The 18,665-nt window shown below is 36.1% G+C and overlaps 1 protein-coding gene across 4 annotated transcripts in view; it reads left to right on the forward strand.

The window, feature by feature from the left end:
• CAMSAP2 (calmodulin regulated spectrin associated protein family member 2) overlaps positions 1-18,665 on the forward strand; it is a 120,031-nt gene that overhangs the window by 32,446 nt on the left and 68,920 nt on the right. The gene's annotated exons all lie outside the window — the stretch shown is intronic.

Genomic DNA, 18,665 nt, shown 5'->3' on the forward strand with positions numbered 1-18,665 from the left:
TCTTTATTTGTTAAACATTTTATATTTCTTTTTTCTAGCTTTATTGACAAAAATTGCATATATTTAAGGTACACCAATGTTTTAGTATACATATTCACTGTATATATTTATCATATTGAACCAAGTATTAGGTCTTGAACAGTAGGGGCTCAATAAATGAAGTGTTAATTTCGGGCCACAAAGATCAGATATTTTGTACAAATTGAGATGGTGGACAGTTTCTTATTTCCCTAGAGACCATGTGTATGCATCTTACCCTGCTCCTGGCTATTGCTGATTTATCTAAGGGTTGAGATACCTGATATATGGTGGGCTGATTGGATTCTTTACTGAGAATCTGAAAGCCCAGATGGAGAGAGAATCCCAGCACAGTGATAGTAGGCAGTTGGAGCTCCATCTTACCAAGGCTGTGCCCTATTGACGGAAGTCTGTGAACTCCCGCTGCTGAGATCGCTGGCGCGGCTCAGCTTCTGTCCTTCTGAGTTTAGCGGTCAACCAATCCAGTGCCCTTCCAAGAAGCCCCAGTTTTTGTTCAAATTAGCACAGTTAATTCAACATTTATATTCTGCTGCTTGCTATTAAAAGAACTGTAGCAAAATACTAAATAAAGAAAAAGCTGTCAGTTATTTATTTTCTTTTTCCCCAATCGAGGAAGCTATGAAGTTTCAGAGCTGAAAGACCCTGGCAGTCATTTGGTCTGGTACTGACCTTCTTTTGACTGTGACTCACAGAAGTACATTTTACTGCAAATGTTATTTGCCACACCTGGTTTACTTAGTTACGCATATATTATAGAAACAAAAGTATTTACGCTTTTAACTTGATTTTTGTTCTATTCTAGTTGGAAAAAATTAGTTATAACTAACTGAATTGACTTCATGTATGACCCGTGAATGGCTTATAAGCCCACATTAAAAACCAATTTAATTAAATTACTTTATTTTCTAGAGAAGAGCAGTAAATGACAGTGTTGGTATTGAAAACTAAATATACCACTATGTTTTTCTTAAAAATGTATTTTAATATTCAATTACCAATAGTTTCTATCTGTTTTAATAAAAAGAACTATGGAAATAGAGTTTGTATGTGGATTTGCCTCCTAAGATTTATTTTATCTAATTTCTATGGTATATTGCTGTCAGGTTAATTATCCTGAAATGAAACTGGTATCTGTCTTAGTTTCCAATTCAGAAAATTTTAATCATTTCATTTGACTTGAAATGTTATTAATATACTTTATAGTTGCACATGCAATTCTTTTTTTTTTTTTCTTTTGGCTTTTCAGAGTTAGCATCTAATGATGATGATGAAGCATCTAAAGTTGCTTCAAGCTTTATATGTAAAGTAATTTATTTTTTCAGATTTTTTATGAGATATAATTGATATATAACATCAAATTAGTTTCAGTTGAACAGCATAATGGTTTGTATATATTGTGAAGTAATCACAGTAAGTGTAGTTAACACATGTCACCATATATATTTACAAAATGTTGTTTTTCTTGTGATGAGGGCTTTTAAGATGTACTCTCTTAAAACTTGTAAATATGTATAGTACTATCAACTCTAGTCATCATGCTGCACATTATATCCCCATGACTTAAGTCATGTAAGTTTATACCTTTTGACCCTCTTCACCCATTTTGCCTAATCCCTATTCTCCACCTCTGGCAACAGCCAATCTTTTATCTATATCTGTGAGCTTGTTTTTTTGTTATTGTTGTGTTTTAGGTGTCACATATGAATAAGATTGTATGATATTTGTCCTTTTCTGACTGACTGATTTCACTTAGTGTATGCCCTCAAAGTCCATCCATGTTGTCACAGTTGGCAAGATTTCATTCTTCTTTTATGGTTGAATAATATTCTGTGTGTGTGTGTGTTTTCACACTTTCCTTATCCATTGATGGACACTTAGATCGTCTCCGTATCTTGGTTATTATATTTAAAGCATTAGTGCTGTAGTGAACGTGGGCATGCATATATCTTTTCCAGTTAGTGTTTTTATAGTTCACTTTGGAATAATGAAAGTTTGTGATCTTATCTTCATAACTCATTCAAAGTAGCAAAAGCTAAGATACTTAAGAAGTTGTCTGATATTACAGACCTGCCAGCAATAATTTTTGTTCTTTACTGGTGATGAATTAATCATGTATTAACTAAGTCTTTTCATCTTTTAAAACAATGAAAAAGATAACTATTCATTATAGGTTACTAAACTTCTTCAGTAGGTGGTACAGTAGAAGGTGGTTTATATTTATATATGATACATAATTATTGGTATATAATTATATATGCGCACATACATAATTAGAGCAGAAAGAATGAGATGTTGTAGCAGGTTGGATACCAAAATGTAGATTTTTCTAATTTGCACACTTCCAGTCCATTGCTCTAGAGCAGCGGGTGGTCATCGCGGTTGTCCGCAGCCATCTATTCCCCAGTCTGTTTGAACAGATTGAGCTCCCACCTCAGCCCCGTGACACCAACCCACTTTTGCGGCTTGTAGGTTATAGCAGTTCAAGAAATTGTTTTTAACTCATGTCAGTGATGTGATTTAAAGAAAGAAAATAGGTGATCATTAAAACAAAAACTTTAAAAAGTGTTCCATTTGGATGCTTGCTTGTGTTCATACACCTGGATAAATGAGCTTCTGTAATAAGACGAAAAAAATCTTTATGTTATTCAGATTCCTTCTGAACCTGTACTGTTCCGTGGTTGAAAGAGAGTTACGATGAGCCATGTTACAAAGTGAGAGATGTTACAAAGCTGTCCCAGGGGTCCATCTTTCTTTGTAGGAAATTCTTTTAATAAACTTGCAGGGATGTAAGAATGCTGATTATTGTGTCACTGAATTTATACATTTTACTTTGTTGGTAAGCAGTCAAACAAATAAAAAAATTTTAGAAAGGTAACTTTAGAGAAGGGTAAGGACTATGAAGAAAGTAAAAGCAAGATAATGTGATCGAGTGATCTGAGGCAATTGTGATCTCTTCTCTTTAGTTAGGATGGCTAGGGGCATCCTTACATGGAATGTATTTGAGCAGAGATCTACATGATGAGGAGTTAGTTAGGCAAAAATAAGGGGAAAGAAAATAGCTGACAGAGGAACAAATTCGAAGGCCCTGAATTGGTAGGTCATCCATAAAATAAATAAACTTCATGTCTGGATGATACAATTCCTAACTAAGAATTTTCTGGAGGGAATATTTTCAGGAATTGAAGTTTTAGGGTTACATATATTTAGCATAAAATTATATAATTTATACAATATGAAATGCTGATTTCTTTCAGTAAATATTTTTTGGAAATTTTTCTGGGCCTGAGAAGTGGGATGCAGTAGTTAGATGACAGATCAAGCCCTTGCTTTCATAAAGGTAATATTTTAGTAGCAAAGACAAGCAGTAAAAAGCTAAGCAAATCATAACAATCAAAACAGTGGCAAATCAAATCAAAACAGCGGCAAATGCTGTGAAGAAAATAAATCAAGAAGAAGGAGCTAGAGGAAGTAGAATGTGCTATTTTAATAGGAGATGGTTAGGGAAGTCCCGTCTAGAGAGTCAACATTTGAAATGAGACCCAAACACCAGAAGGACAAGAATGTGAAATCTGGGAAAAGAACATTCCAGGCAAAAAGAACAGTAAGGTTAATGGCCTTGATGTAGGAGTGAGATTGGTATGTTTCAGGAACTAACGGCCACTGAGGTTAGCCATGAACAAGTTGGATAGGGAGAGTAGATAGAGATAAAGATTGTAGCCAAAGCAGGCGGAACCCTGTAGACCATGATAAGAAGTTGAATTTTATTCTGAGTGTGCATGGAAATCATTGGAGGATTTTAAGTAGGGCAAGGAGTTTGATCTGGTTTACTTTTTAAAAAGTGCTCTCAGGTTGCTTTATAGATCGTGGTTGTAGAAGGTAGGTGGGGAATGTGGGCAGACAGCTGGAGAATCAGGAATTGTATTTTAGACCTGTTAAGTTTTCAATGCCTTCCAGCTGTCCAGTCATTGAATATATGAGTCTGAAGTTCAGAAATCCTGTGTAGAGATTTAAATTTGAGAGTCATCAGCATTTGAAGTCCATGGGCCTGAACAAAAGCACGTAGGAAAGAAAGTTGGGTAGATAATCGTTAAAAGCCATTATAGTAATTACAGTGTTGCAGAGGAGCTTCCCTTAGGATTGTCAGTGTTTTCGTTTAGTAACGTCATAGTAAGACAAAATAATTTGAAAAAAGACTGGATAACATGTATGAGATAACTTTAGTAAGTACAGAGTGCTATATATTAATATAAAACCAGTATTTCTTGCATGGTGAAACAGTAAATTAATAGGTACGGACATTCAAAAGCTTCTTCCTAATATTAAAAAGTTCTACTAAACTTACTCTTTTTGGTGGTGAAAATGCAAGTTGGGTGCTCTTATCATAGTATTTGGTCAGAGAGCTCAGGAACATTTATCTTGTTCTTTGACTAAGACTTCAGGTTGCTTTGTAGAGAAATACTTGAAAGAAAAATGCAGAAAAAGCAAAGCAAGACAAAACATTTTAGTGTTAGCTCAGGTTTGGTTCCAGACCCCAGTGCAGAATTTTGGTGAGCCACACTGAACCAGGTAAAAGTTTCTTTCTGTCCTCCTTTACAGTGGCCTAGAACTAAGTAGTAATAAGATGTCCTTTATGTTCCTATAATAGCCAAATGTGGAACTTACTATTACAGTAGGGTCCATGGCTATCCTTCCTGTTTCAGAAGAAAAAGAACCTGAGAGTAGGAGAGAGAAGCCTTGGTGAGCGTGCAGGGAGGGCAGGAGAAAATAGAGAACTGGTCAATGACTGGAAGAGTGGGAGAAGTTGGGTGAGAAACAGGCGGAGGCAGTGAGAACTAAAGGTGGGGAAAGCAGGAGCTGGAGTGAGAAGACCAGGTCCAGGTAGGTGTCGCCTCTGTAGCCCTGTTAACTTGGAATACCTTTAAAGAAGAGGAGAAAGACTTGGATTTCTTATAGATCCTCATGAGATCTTTCTGGTCATAGGGAAGAGCGAACAAGAGAAGGATGACTGGCCTTTCCTCTTGAGGGAGCAGGTCCTGGGCTCATGAATGCTGCAGCCACATGGACAGATGACAGAGGCCACACGTGACTTGGTACTGACCTTGATATTTAAAGACACCATCCCTACAAAATGTGGGGGCCCAGTCAGTGTTTCAGAATCTATTTCTTTTCTTTTCTTTTTTAAGATTTTATTTATTTATTTGACAGAGAGAGATCACAAGTAGACGGAGAGGCAGGCAGAGAGAGAGAGAGAGGGAAGCAGGCTCCCTGCCGAGCAGAGAGCCCGATGCGGGACTCGATCCCAGGACCCTGAGATCATGACCTGAGCCGAAGGCAGCGGCTTAACCCACTGAGCCACCCAGGCGCCCTCAGAATCTATTTTTTTTATTTTTTTATTTTTTTTTTAAAGATTTTATTTGTTTATTTGACAGAGATCACAGTAGACAGAGAGGCAGGCAGAGAGAGAGAGGGAAGCAGGCTCCCTGCTGAGCAGAAAGCCCGATGCGGGACTCGATCCCAGGATTCTGAGATCATGACCTGAGCCGAAGGCATCAGCTTAACCCACTGAGCCACCCAGGTGCCCCTCAGAATCTATTTTTAACGACTATTTCTTTCTCGGGTATGGAGTAAAGGGAAGGATGGAGTTGCTCAAAGAGAAAGAGCATTTCCTTTTCCTTAAGCCAAAACTTTATGGTCAAAAGGATTCAGATTTTCAGTTTTTTGTCTATGTGATGAAGCTACTTCAAAAAAAAACACTAAAAATTAGTTGGAATTGATATGGTGAAATATCTTATGTAATAATTTGAAAGGAAATAGAATATTGCATTTATCTCCACTTTTTAAAAAAGATTTTATTTATTTATTGGAGAGGGAGAATAGCAGAGGGAGAGGGAAAGCAGGGAGCCCGATGTGAAGCTCAATTCCTAGGACCCTGGGATCATGACCTGAGCCGAAGGCAATTGCTTAACTGACTGAGCCACCCAGGTGCCCCTCTACTTTTTTCCTTTTTTTAAAAGATTTTATTTTTTTATTTTGAGAGAGAGACGGTAGGGGGTGGAGAGCATGAGTGGTGGGAGAAGCAGACTCCTCACTGAGCAGGAAGCCCAATGTGGGGCTTGATCCCAGAACCATGAGATCATGACCTGAGCCCAAGGCAGACTCTTCACCGACTGAACCACCCAGGTGCCCAGTCTCTGCTTTTTCTTTTAGTGTTTAATTTTTATTGACATATAATTGATACACACACGCACACACACACACACACACACACTCTCACACATTTTAGGTGTTGTACATCATAATGATGTGATATATGTATATATTGTGAACTGATTACCACATTTAATTACATCTCCATTATTGAGACTTCTGATTTCTCTGAAAAGTGAAGAAAAATGGTACTGATATACTACAAGTACCAAACAGCTTTATCTGTTAATCCTATTTTTGGAAATTTTAGAAGTCATTTTTTAGAAAAGGTAGCTTATAGATTTTAATTTATTTATATATGTTGGAGTCAAGGTAGAAGTCCTCAAATCAAATTCTTAATAGGGAAAAAAATGCCTACTACTTTACAGTTGTTCCACCCAAGCAAGGCTTGCGGAAAGTGTGCCTTTCTTTTTTTTTTTTTTTTTTAAGATTTTATTTATTTATTTGAGAGAGAGTGTGAGAGAGGAGAGGGAAGAAGATTAGAGGGAGAAGCAGACTCCCTGCAGAGCCGGGAGCCCGATGATGGGACTTGATCCCAGGACTCCGGGATCATGACCTGAGCTGAAGGTAGTTGCTTAACCAATTGAGCCACCCAGGTGCCCTGAAAGTGTGCTTTTTATTACAGAATCCGCTTAACAAATACAGGGCCATGTTGATCATTTTTGTGTATTAACAAATACAGGGCCATGTTGGTCATTTTCCAGCATCTGACCCAGAGAAGATTCTGAATTGGTGAAGGATTAAGAGATGTTAGTGAAGGGGCACCTGGGTGGCTCAGTGGTTAAGCCTCTGCCTTCTGCTCAGGTCGTGATCTCAGGGACCTGGGATAGAGCCCCGCATCAGGCTCTCTGCTCAGCAGGGAGCCTGCCCCCCAACCCCCGCCTGCCTCTCTGACTACTTGTGATCTCTGTAAAATAAGTAAATTAAAATTAAAAAAAGAGGTGTTAGTGAATGTTTAAATTAAGAATTAAGTATCTTTTGAAAGAGAAGTCATTTAGAATTACTACTAAGAGAGTAGTGAATATTTGGTTTTGATTTTTGTTTTCCTACAGATTTGAATAGAGCTTTCATTATTCGTATAGTACATATTTATTAAGCTGCCAGTATTAAGTATTCTGGAGGAGGCTCATGAACTCATGGAATTTATAGTAGAATCTGATTAAGTGATTAAGTTGTTAGCTTTCCACTTTATCATTTTAACATAATAAGTGTCTCTGCTTTCAGATAATCATGGGGAAAAGAGTATAGATTTTCGGTTTGTTAGCTCACTTGCTGACTCCCCTAACTTTGCATTTTATGTTCAACTGTGGTATTAAAATTTAACAATTAATATATGTGTATCTAATCACCACAAGGTACAATTTAAGTTTCTTACACTTTTATATGTCAGTTATACTTCAGTAAAGCTGAAATTAAAAAAAAAATAAAGTTTAAGAATTCTGTTTCATATTTATACCTGATTTTTACCGGTTTGTTTTCTTGAAGTGAGGTATGCATGGGATAGGCCTGTTAATACTAAGGTTGTAGTTTAGAAACTAAATCCAGTCGCAATAGATTTTAGATATTTGCTCATATTCTATCACTATGTAATTGCACTGAATTGACCTAGAAGTATTTCAGTTATAAACGTTGCTTCAGAGTTTTATGCATTTGGCCAGAGCCATTTGTTGGAAGAGTAGATAAAACTTAAAGAGTAGCGAGTGACCTACGGCTTCTGCTCAGTTGCCCTACGCAAAGTTGACAAATGACACCAATCAGATTCTTTGAACATATCATGGGAAGAATTTACTCATTAGCAAATTAGGAAATTAAGCAGAATCCTGAGGTAGAGCTAGGCCTGGGGGAGCCATGGCAAACCATGTTGTTAGGGATGGGGAGAGTGCCTAGCTTTTCATAAGGCTTCATAACCATCTTTCTATATTAATGAGTATAGGTACATATAGTCATTTTGGAAGGCTTCATAATACTCTGTGGCATGAAAATACCACAGTCTATTTGCCTGTCCTTAGTTGATGGATATTTTGGACCTCTTTGCACCAACAATGACATGATCAGAGTTACATTTTAAAAATGTAGAAATAATGAGGCTATGCTACTTAGAGATCACTTCTGATAGCTGCAGCTTTGTGTCTGTGTCTGTGTGTAGAGACCATGAGACCGGCTTAGGGAGAGTGTGGTAGGGATCTTTCAGTTACACCACAGTGGCATGTTAATTTAGGCACTGCTTGCCAACAAGCATTCATCTAGAAGGTGGTGGGTGACCTCCAGATACTTGGTAGGTTGGAGAAAAGGTATTCCTACTTCTTACTAGGCTGTTGGAGTTTCTGCCATAGCTGTGTTCAGCTGTTTTGAAACTTTTCCTGTTGTTACTCAATCTTAAATTGTCTTAGTATTTTCTATAAACCTAGGATGGGTCGCTACCAAGGGAGACATCATGACCTTCCTTTTTCTCTTGGGAAATGAAGCCTGACTGGGTGGTAGAGCCGAATTAGAGAAAAGCTATGATTGTGTCACAACCGTATGTTTCTTTTCTTTCTGGTCCAGTGGGTCCTGTCAGGAGAATTTCGCGTACACGCCCAGCTGAAAGCAATCTGCTGACAAACTTCCTTTCGGGCAATTTTGTCATTGTTAAGTGGAGCCTTTACTGATGCTTATTTTTATATGATAAAGTGTATTTCAGTGTATTTTATGTAGCTTGTTTTAGATTTTGAGATTTGAGGCAGTTTTTGACTCAGCATCACATATGCTTGGGAAAATTGCAAATCTGGAAAGCTGTAAAGCACAAACATACTTTGAAGTACCCCATATGTGACTGGTTAAAATATACTAGGAATGTCATATTGGTTAGCAAATGAAAGAACATAGCTGTCATTTTACATTGTTGGCATAAAGTAGCGGCAATTAGGTTGAGTGGTGGTGGACAAGCCTGAGCTGCCGTATATAAACTATCATAAAAATAAATCTTACCCAGGTCACTATGGTTAGGAAATTTGGAAGATATATATGTTCTTCACTTAAATCTTGATTTGTTGGATAAAAACGGTCTATTTTAATTTTTTTTTTTTTTCATAAAAACCTGGCTTTTTTTTCTTGGTGGTTATTGTCTTTTTCCTGCTTACGTGTCTTTGATGGCTCAGTAGCACCTCCTTTCTTAATGGACTGGACACATGAAGGTGATGATACAGAAATCTCCTAATTTAGTTCCTTAAAGAATTGATTGATATAACATTTGTTTGGGAAAACATAAAAATAAATGATAATAATGAAGTTTGAAGATAATCTTTAAAAAATAGTTCCGTAGGTTAATCCCATAGTCATACACTGACTATATAACACCTTCAGTAATTAAAAACACTGTAAAACTTTCTATCACTTAGAATTTTTAAGAGTACTTTGGTGTACACCTTATATGATGCCTTGTGAGGTGAGAAATCAGGTATTATCCACGTTTAATAGAGGAAGATGAAACTCAGTGAAGTCTGAGTGACTTCCTAAGGCCAGATCTTTCTTTTTAAAAAATCAACTTTGTTGAGGCATAATTTGAATAAAATAATATATACCTATTTGAAATAAATATTGTTCAGTTTTGACAAATATATGTATTCATGTAAGTACTACTCCAGGTAAGATATAAAATGTTTTTATCATCCCCCCAAATTCCTTTGTGTCTCTTTGCTGTCAGCCCCTCACCCCACTGCGGTATCCATTAATCTTCTTTCTTTCACTGTAGACTAGTTTTTCCTGTTCTAGAGTTTCATATAGATGAAAGCATAATGCACGAACTCTTTTTATTTATTATTATTATTATTATTTGGGGGGGCCGGAGAGCACATATGCTGCAGGTGAGAGGGGAGGAGGGACAGAGGCAGAGGGAGAGAGAGAATCTGAAGCAGGCTCTACGCCCAGCATGGAGCCTTATAATGGGGCTTGATCCCAGGATCCTTAGATCATGACCTGAGCTGAAACCAAGAGTTGGATGCTTAACCAACTAAGCCACCCAGGTGCCCACATGAACTCTTTTTGAATTGGATTCCTTTCCTCTTATTTTGAGATTCACGCATATTATTATGTGTAGTTTGTTCCTTTTTATTGCTTCATATTATTTGATTGTATTAATACCACAGTTTGTTTATTCATTAACCTATTGTTGGACATTGATGTTTCCAGGTTTTGGCCTATTATAAATAAGCACTATGATCGAACATTTGTGTACATTTTTGTGAGTTCATATATTTTCATTTTCCTTGGGTTAATACCTAGGAGTTGAATTGGAGGGCCATATTTATATGTGCATGTTTAACTTTTAAGTAGCTGTCAAGCAGTTTCCCAAAGTGGTGGTATACTTTTTATTTTGCCATGAGCAATGTATGAAAGTTCTAATTGTTCCGTATCCTTGCCAACAGTTTTGGTATCATAAATCTTTTTAGTTTTAGCCATTCTGGTGTGAATTAATATCACCTTGTGGTTTTAATTGGTATTTCCCTGATAACTCATGTAACTTAGTGTTTTTCTCATATGCTCATTGGGTCATTCGTACATCTTTTGTGAAGTGTCTCTTTAAATCTTTTTCTCATTTTCTTATTGGGTTTTTTATTTTCTTATTACTTTAAGAGTTCTTTGTATATTCTGACTACAAGTCCTTTGTCAAATACATGTATTGCAAATATTTTCTTCTAGTCTGTAGTTTACCTTTTCATTTTCTTAATGGTGTCTTTCAAAGAATTTAAAATTTTTCTTTTCTTTTTTTTTTTTTAAAGATTTTATTTATTTATTTATTTGACAGAGAGAGATCACAAGCAGGCAGACAGGCAGGCAGAGAGAGAAGGAAGCAGGCTCCCCGCTGAGCAGAGAGCCCGATGCGGGGCTCGATCCCAGGACCCTGAGATCATGACCTGAGCTGAAGGCAGCGGTTTAATCCACTGAACCACCCAGGTGCCCCAAGAATTTTAAATTTTGATGGAGGTCAATTAATTTTTTTTTCTTTGATAGTTAGTACTTTTTATGTATGTCCTAAAAAAATCTTTGTTCTTTTGTGGTTGCAAAGAATTTGTTCTCTGTTTTTTTCTTCTAAATGCTTATAGTTTTAGCTTTTACATTTAGGTATGATTCATTTTGTATTTTATTTATTTTTGTATTTATTTTGTATAATGGGAGGGAAGGGTCAAGACTTATTTTATCCTTTTTTTTTTTTTTAAACAAGGATATCTAGTGGTTGAAGGCTGTTCTTCACTGACTTACTTTGATATGTGTGTCTGTGCCACTGATTTATATGTTTATTAGTCCAGTACCACACAGTACTACTTCATTGTTGTAGTTTCATAATAAGTCTTAAAATCTGTTAGTGTAAGTCATCCAAAATTGTTATTCTTTATCAAAAATTGGTTTAGTCATTTTAGGTTCTTTGTGTTTACATATAAATTTTAGAATCTCAGTTTCTATAAAAAAGCTTGCTGTGATTGAGATTGGAATTGTGTTGAATCTGGATCTTTGGAAAGAATTGATATTTTAGCAATATTGAGTTTTCCAGTATAAACATGGTATCTGTTCCCATTATTTTTCTTTAAATTTTTTCAATAGTGTTTTAGTTTTTATGAGTCTTATACATATTTTATTAAATTTTACTGTATTTCATATTTTTATTTTGACTGTAAATGGAGTTGGTTTTAAATTTAATTTCCAGTTATTCATTGCTCATATGGAGAAATACAATTGAATTTTGAACATTGCTTTTTATATCTTACAGCCTTGCTACATGCACATTCCCTAGTAGGTTTTTTGTGGATGTGTCCAAATCTTTACATACACAGTCATGTTACTTGTGAATAAACACAGTTTTACTTTTCCCTTTCTAGTATGTATGTCTTTTCTCCCCTTCCCTTATTGTACTGCCTAAGACTTCCAAACAATGTTAAATAAACATGGTACGGCCAGACATCCTCACCTGTTTTCTGATTTTATTGGGGATGTATTTGGTTCTCATTGAGTATGGTGGTAGCTATAGGATTTTGAAGATTCCCTTTATCAAGTTTAGAAGTTCCATTTTATTCCTAATTTGCTAAGAATTGTATGAATGTATATGTGTTTTAAATCATGAATAGGTGCTGTATGCTGTCACATGCTTTTTTTTTTTTTTTTTTTTTTTGCCTCTGTTGAGATGATCATATGGCTTTCCTTATTTATCTTGTTAATACGTGAATTACATTGATTGATTTTCAAATATTAAACTCAACCTAAATAACTGGAATTAAACTCATTTGGCCATGATGTATTATTTTATATATTGGTGGATTTACTTTGCTAATATTTTTTCAAGGATATTTACAGCCATATTCATGAAAGATGTCTTTCCTTTTCTTCTAATTTCTTTGATTTCAGTATCAAGGTAGTACTGACTTTTTATATGTATTACGAAGTGTTCCTTCCTCTTCTATTTTCTGAAAACTTTAAGTTTAGTATCATTTTTTCCTTAAATGTTAGATATAGAATTCACCAGTGAAGCCATCAGGGTTACATGCTTTCTTTGTTTTTAAATTACACATTTATTCCTTAACAATAGATTTACAGCTCTAAAGACTTTTTGTTTCTTGTGTCAATTTAGAATGTTTTGTAGTCTTTCAAGGAATTTATTTATTTCATTCAAATTTGTCAGATTTGGGGCACCTGGGTGGCTCAGTTAATTAAAGCATCTGCCTTCAGCTCAGGTCATGATCCCAAGGTCCTGGGATGGAGACCCATATGGGGCTTCCTGCTCACTGGGGAGCCTGCTTCTCCCCCTGCTGGGGAGAGATGCAGGAGGAGAAGCAGGCTCTCTCTCCCTCTCTCTGACAGATAAATAAATAAAATCTTTAAAAATAAATAAATAAATTTGTCAAATTTATTGGCACTAGGTTGTTAATAATGTTCCCTAATTATCCTTTTAATATCTATAGAACCTGTAGTAACGTCCCCTCATTCTTTCCTGACATTAATTTGTGTGGAAGTTTATCAGTTCTATTACTCTCTTTCAAGTACTGGCTTCTCATTTTATTATTTTTTATTATTGTTTTGCTTGTTTTCTATATTGCTGAATATTGCTCTTTATTTCCTTCCTTCTTGTTTTTTTTTTTTTTTTTTTTTTGTTCTTATTTTGATTTAGTTTGCTCCTCTTTCTCTAACTTCTTAAGAATGGAATCTTATGTAATTGATTTTAAGCTATTCTTCTTTTCTAATATAAACACTTAAAGTCATGAATTGCCCTCTCAGTTCTACAGATTTTGACATGGTGCCAAACACTAGTGAATGATGTTTCGTTACTGTTCAGTTCAAAATATTTTCTAGATTTTCTTGTGGTTTCTTATTTGCTCATTGATTATTTAGAAGCATCTTCTTTAACTTTCAAATACCTGGATATTTTCTAGGTAGTATCTCTTTTTGTTACTGATTTCTAATTTAAATTTGTTGTGGTTAGAGTTAGAACTTTGGAGATTTCAGCCCTTTCACATATCCTGAGACTGTTTTTGGCCCAGCCATTTGATCTATCTTAATGAGCATTCATGTGCACTTGAAAGGAATGTGTATTGTGCAGTTCTTGGCTGTAGTGTCCTATAAATAAATATCAGGTCATTTTGCTTAACAATAATGTTTTTCAGGTCTTCTCTATCCCCTTCTGACTTTTTGTCCCCTTACTCTAATAATTCTTGAAAAAGGAGTATTGAAAGCTCCAAATACTTGTGGATTTGTTTCTCTTTTTAATTCAGTCCATTTTTCTTCGTGTTTGCCTTCTTTTAAGACTCTCTCTCGCAGGGTGCCTGGGTGGCTCAGTGGGTTAAACCTCTGCCTTCAGCTCAGGTCATGATTCCAGGGTCCTGGGATCAAGCCCTGCGTCCGGCTCTCTGCTGAGCAGAGAGCCTGCTTTCTCCCCCTCTCTTCCTGCCTGCCTCTCTGCCTACTTGTGATCTCTTTCTCTCTCTGCTAAATAAATAAATAAAATATTAAAAAAAAAAAGATTTTCTCTCTCTTTAAAGACATTAGGATATGAGATACCTGTGTGTGGTTTTCTTTATATATATATTCTGCTAAGCGTTCAGAAATGTTTGATTTGTGGGCTGATATCTTTCATTAATTTTAGAAAAGTCTTTGTTTTGGCTACTGTCTCTTAAAGTATTTACTGTGCTTTCTGTCTCTTCTCTTTCTGTTGCATGTAGTTTAGATTTAAACCAATAGTGTACAGTAGAAATAAAATGTGAGCCACACATGTAATTTTAAACTATCTAGTAGTTTGGTAGCCACAGTAAAAAAAATAAAAACAGGTGAAATTGATTTTAAGAATATATTTAGTTTAACCCAACATATGAAAGTGTTATTTCAACAGTTATTCTATTTAAAAATTATTAATGAGTATTTTTATTCTTATTTTTGTAATAAGTCTTTAAAACCCAGTGTGTATTTTATGCTTACCCATTCATGGATATTGTAAACATCATCACCATTATTTCTCCTGTTTATCCTTTGTACTAGAACGTGTTTTATAAACCCTAGAATCTTTTTTGGGGGGATGAGTTTTTAAAAAACGAGAGACTCAAATTGTTTCATATTTGTACACATACAAACTTTTTTGGTGCTCTTCAGTTCTTTGATGAAATTTTAGTTTCTATTTGGTATTATCTTCCTTTAGCTTGAAGAGCTTCCTTTAACATTTTTTGTAATGCCTATCTGCTTATGTCAACTTTTCTCAATGTTCCCTTACATATCTAAAGATGCCTTATTCTGCCTCCATTTTTGAAGGGTATTTTTGCTAGTTACAGAATTTTAGATTGACAACTTTTTCTTTCAGAGCAATAAAGATGGCATTCCAACTCCTGACTTGCCTTGTTTCTGGAGAAGTCAGATGTTATTCTTATCAGTGTTCCTCTGTATGTACTGTGTCCTTTTCATTAGTTTTGAGAGTTCTTTTTTTATTATTGTGCAGTTCGGTTATGATGTACCTTAGTGAGCTTTTCTGTTTGGGATTTTTTTGAACTGCTTGAATCTGAGTTTTGTAGCTTTTACCAAAATTGGAAGAATTTCAGCTGTTATTTCTTTGAATATATCTGTTCCCTACCACCTTTTTTGGATGACATTTACATAACTGCTTACTGTTGTCCCATAGGTCACTAAGGCTCTATTCTTTTTTGTTGTTATTTTATGCTTCTTTCTTTTGGTGCGTTAGTTTGGATTGTTCTCTTACTATGCCTTTAAGTTTACTTCAGTGCTTCTTCTGTTGTTTAAGTTCATCCAGTGAATCTTTCATTTCTCATACTACATTTTTAAGCTATAAAGATTCCATTTGTTTCTTTTCTTATAACTTACATTTCTTTATTCTATGTCTTTGTGTTTCATGGTATTTTTTTCTAAAGTCTTTGGTACTTCTGTTATCTTTGTCATTTCTGTCTGATTCCTCCTAATTATGAGATGATTCTTGCTGATATGTGTAGTGGTTTTTTTATTTAATGATAAATAAATTGGTAAATATGGTAAATAAATTGCAACTTTCACAGTTTTGAATGTCTGATCCCCCCCCCCCTTTATAGTTTTGAATTTTGGTAAGTTTCTTGTGGACCTATAATTATTTTAAGATTTAAAAAAAAGTTTTCGGGGCACCTGGGTAGCTCAGTGGGTTAAGCCTCTGCCTTTGGCTCGGGTCATGGTCTCAGGGTTCGGGGATCAAGCCCCGCATCAGGCTATCTGCTCAGCAGGGAGCCTGCTTCCTCCTCTCTCTCTCTCTGCCTGCCTCTCTGCCTACTTGTGAGCTCTCTCTCTCTGTTAAATAAATAAATAAAATCTTTTTTTAAAAATGTAAAAAAAGTTTTAAACTTTGTTTTTGTAGACAGTTAAATTACTTGCAAATCAACATGGATTCTTTTAGGACTTGTTTTGGAGCTTTGTTAGGGTGGGTCTACAGCAGCCTTATTATAGGGCTGTTTTGCACCTGCTACTCAAATGTTACCCTCCAGGGTGTCTTTTGAAACCCTGGATATTTGGTGTGGTCTCTCTGTTCTTGCTGGTTACAATTTTCCAAGTATAAGTGAAGTATGGGGATTATTTTACTTATAGCTCTTTTGTAGTTTTTTTCTGTGGTAAATGATTTTTGTCATGCCTTGTAGAGTCTTAACTTGTTCTTGTGCAGTATTCAACCAAATGGGACTACAGATTTCCCTGTGTAGCTTTTTTCTCTCTGGTACTCTTCCCCACAAGTTTCAGCAACCTAACTCCCCTCTCTCCCAAACTGCAGTCTTATGTCTTCAACTCAGTGAGAACACCATGGGGCGGGTGGGTTTCATTTTTCTTCTCAGTGTTCCAGAAAGTGCTTTTAGGCATAAAGGTGAAATGATGTAGAGCTCTCATTGTTTCCTTTCACTCAAGGTTCACAGCTCTATGTTGTCTGTAGTCCAATGTCTGAGAATAGTTGTTTTATATATATTTTGTCCAGTTTTTGAGTTGTTTGTGGCAGGAGGGCAAGTCTGGTACCATTTACACCTTCATAGTCAGAAGTGATTGTATTTAGATAGTAATAGATAATATTTATACAGTATTAGGTATGTATATGGATACTGCTCTGTGCCCTTTATATTTCTTAATCCATTTAATCTCTAACAGTTCTTTTGAGGTTGATAGTGTTATTATCCCTTATTTTGTAAATGAAGAAATTGGGGTACAGAGGTGTTAAGTGCACTATTCTGAGTCACAGAATTGGTGGAGTGAAGATTTTCCCCAGGGAGCTTGACTCCAGAGTCTACATACTTAATCAGTGCTTTGTGTTCCCTCTCTGCTTTGGAGCTCTAGACCTGGAGGATCCATCTTGGAGTAGAGTTCTGGGAGCTCACTAAATCAAGTGGGTTGTTTAAAAGAAACTAGTCAGAAGAGACATGATCCAAGAGGTGAATATGAGTTGTCATTGAGAAAGGGAACCAAATATTAGAGTAATGTCAGATATAAGGCTTGAGAAGATAAGGATAAGACTATTAGTGGGAGACAAAGCAAGATCAAGGATCAATGCCAGGTACAAAACAGGATGAGACAAAATAGTTCAGACCAAGATGTGGGTTTCTTTGGGGTTAAAATGTATTCCTTCATTCAACCCTGCTGTGTGTTAGGCCCTTTGTAAACTAGACAAGGCCCCTGTATACATCAAGTATTAATTCTGGAGTGGTAAAGGTAGGAAAAGTAGAGGGTAGGAGGGAGAGTAGAAGAAGCAGAAGGCAGCAGAGGTAGGTGAAGAGGGGGACAATATGGTAGACAAATAGAAAGCAAATATGAGTGACTTAGATAACGTCAGGTAGTGCCAACTGCCATGAAAATAAAGCAGCATGATTTGGTAAAGAATAATTTAATTAGGATGCAGGCAGAATCTTTAGGGAAGACCTCTCTGAAGAGATGATATTTTGGCTGGCGTCTGAAGAAAAAAGAAACAGACGAATTAGACATGAAAAGATTGGAGGGCAGTGCCATGTGGTCAGAAGAGTGAGCAAGTACAGAATTCCTAGGCCGAATAGGCTTCTCAGAAAAAATCAGCATGGCTCTAATAAATGAGATCTGAGAGGTAGTCATGGACCAATTGTGTTACATCTAATGAATTGTCATCAGATTTTTATTCCAAGTACAGTGGGAAATCATTCGAAGTTTATTTTTTTCCCAAAGATTTTATTTATTTATTTGAGAGAGACAGAGAGAGCATGTAATGGGTAGAGGGCAGAGGGAGAGAGAGAAGCAGACTCAGCAGACTCCCTGCTCAGCAGGGAGCCCAATATGGGGCTCGATCCCAGGACCCCGGACCATGACCCAAACCAAAGCCAGACACTTAACCAACTGAGCCACCCAGGTGCCCCAGAAGATTCTTTAAATTCAGAGTGATGTGATCTGATTTGTGTTTTAAAAAGATCACTCACGTTGCTCTGAAGAGAATGTAGTAAAGAGTGGCAAGACTAATAAAGCTATTACAGAAGTCTTAGCAAGAGATGGTACTAGCGTAGTAGCAATGAAGATGAAATGGGTGGAATTCACCATATCACATATTATTACAAATAAATATTAAACTGAGCTACTTTTAGCTACCTATGGATATAGTTTAAAAAGAATACTTTTAGCAAGATGACTCTAAAGTTTTTATCTAAAGAATTATCTAAATCCTCTAAAATTCTTAAAGTGGCAATCTACATGGTGAGTGTTAGACTGAAAAATAACTTGGTTCTAGAAGATTTAGGTAGATGATGCTTTACTCTTTTTTAATAATAATAATGATTATTTTTTTTAAAGATTTCATTTATTTATTTGACAGAGATCGAAAGTAGGCAGAGAGGCAGGCAGAGAGAGAGGAGGAAGCAGGCTCCCCGCTGAGCAGAGAGCCCAATGCGGGGCTCGATCCCAGGACCCTGGGATCATGACCTGAGCCGAAGGCAGAGGCT

This window comes from Mustela putorius, unplaced genomic scaffold, assembly GCF_011764305.1.
Source record: "Mustela putorius furo isolate JIRA1106 unplaced genomic scaffold, ASM1176430v1.1 tig00000508_pilon_pilon_pilon, whole genome shotgun sequence".
Lineage (NCBI taxonomy): Eukaryota > Metazoa > Chordata > Mammalia > Carnivora > Mustelidae > Mustela > Mustela putorius.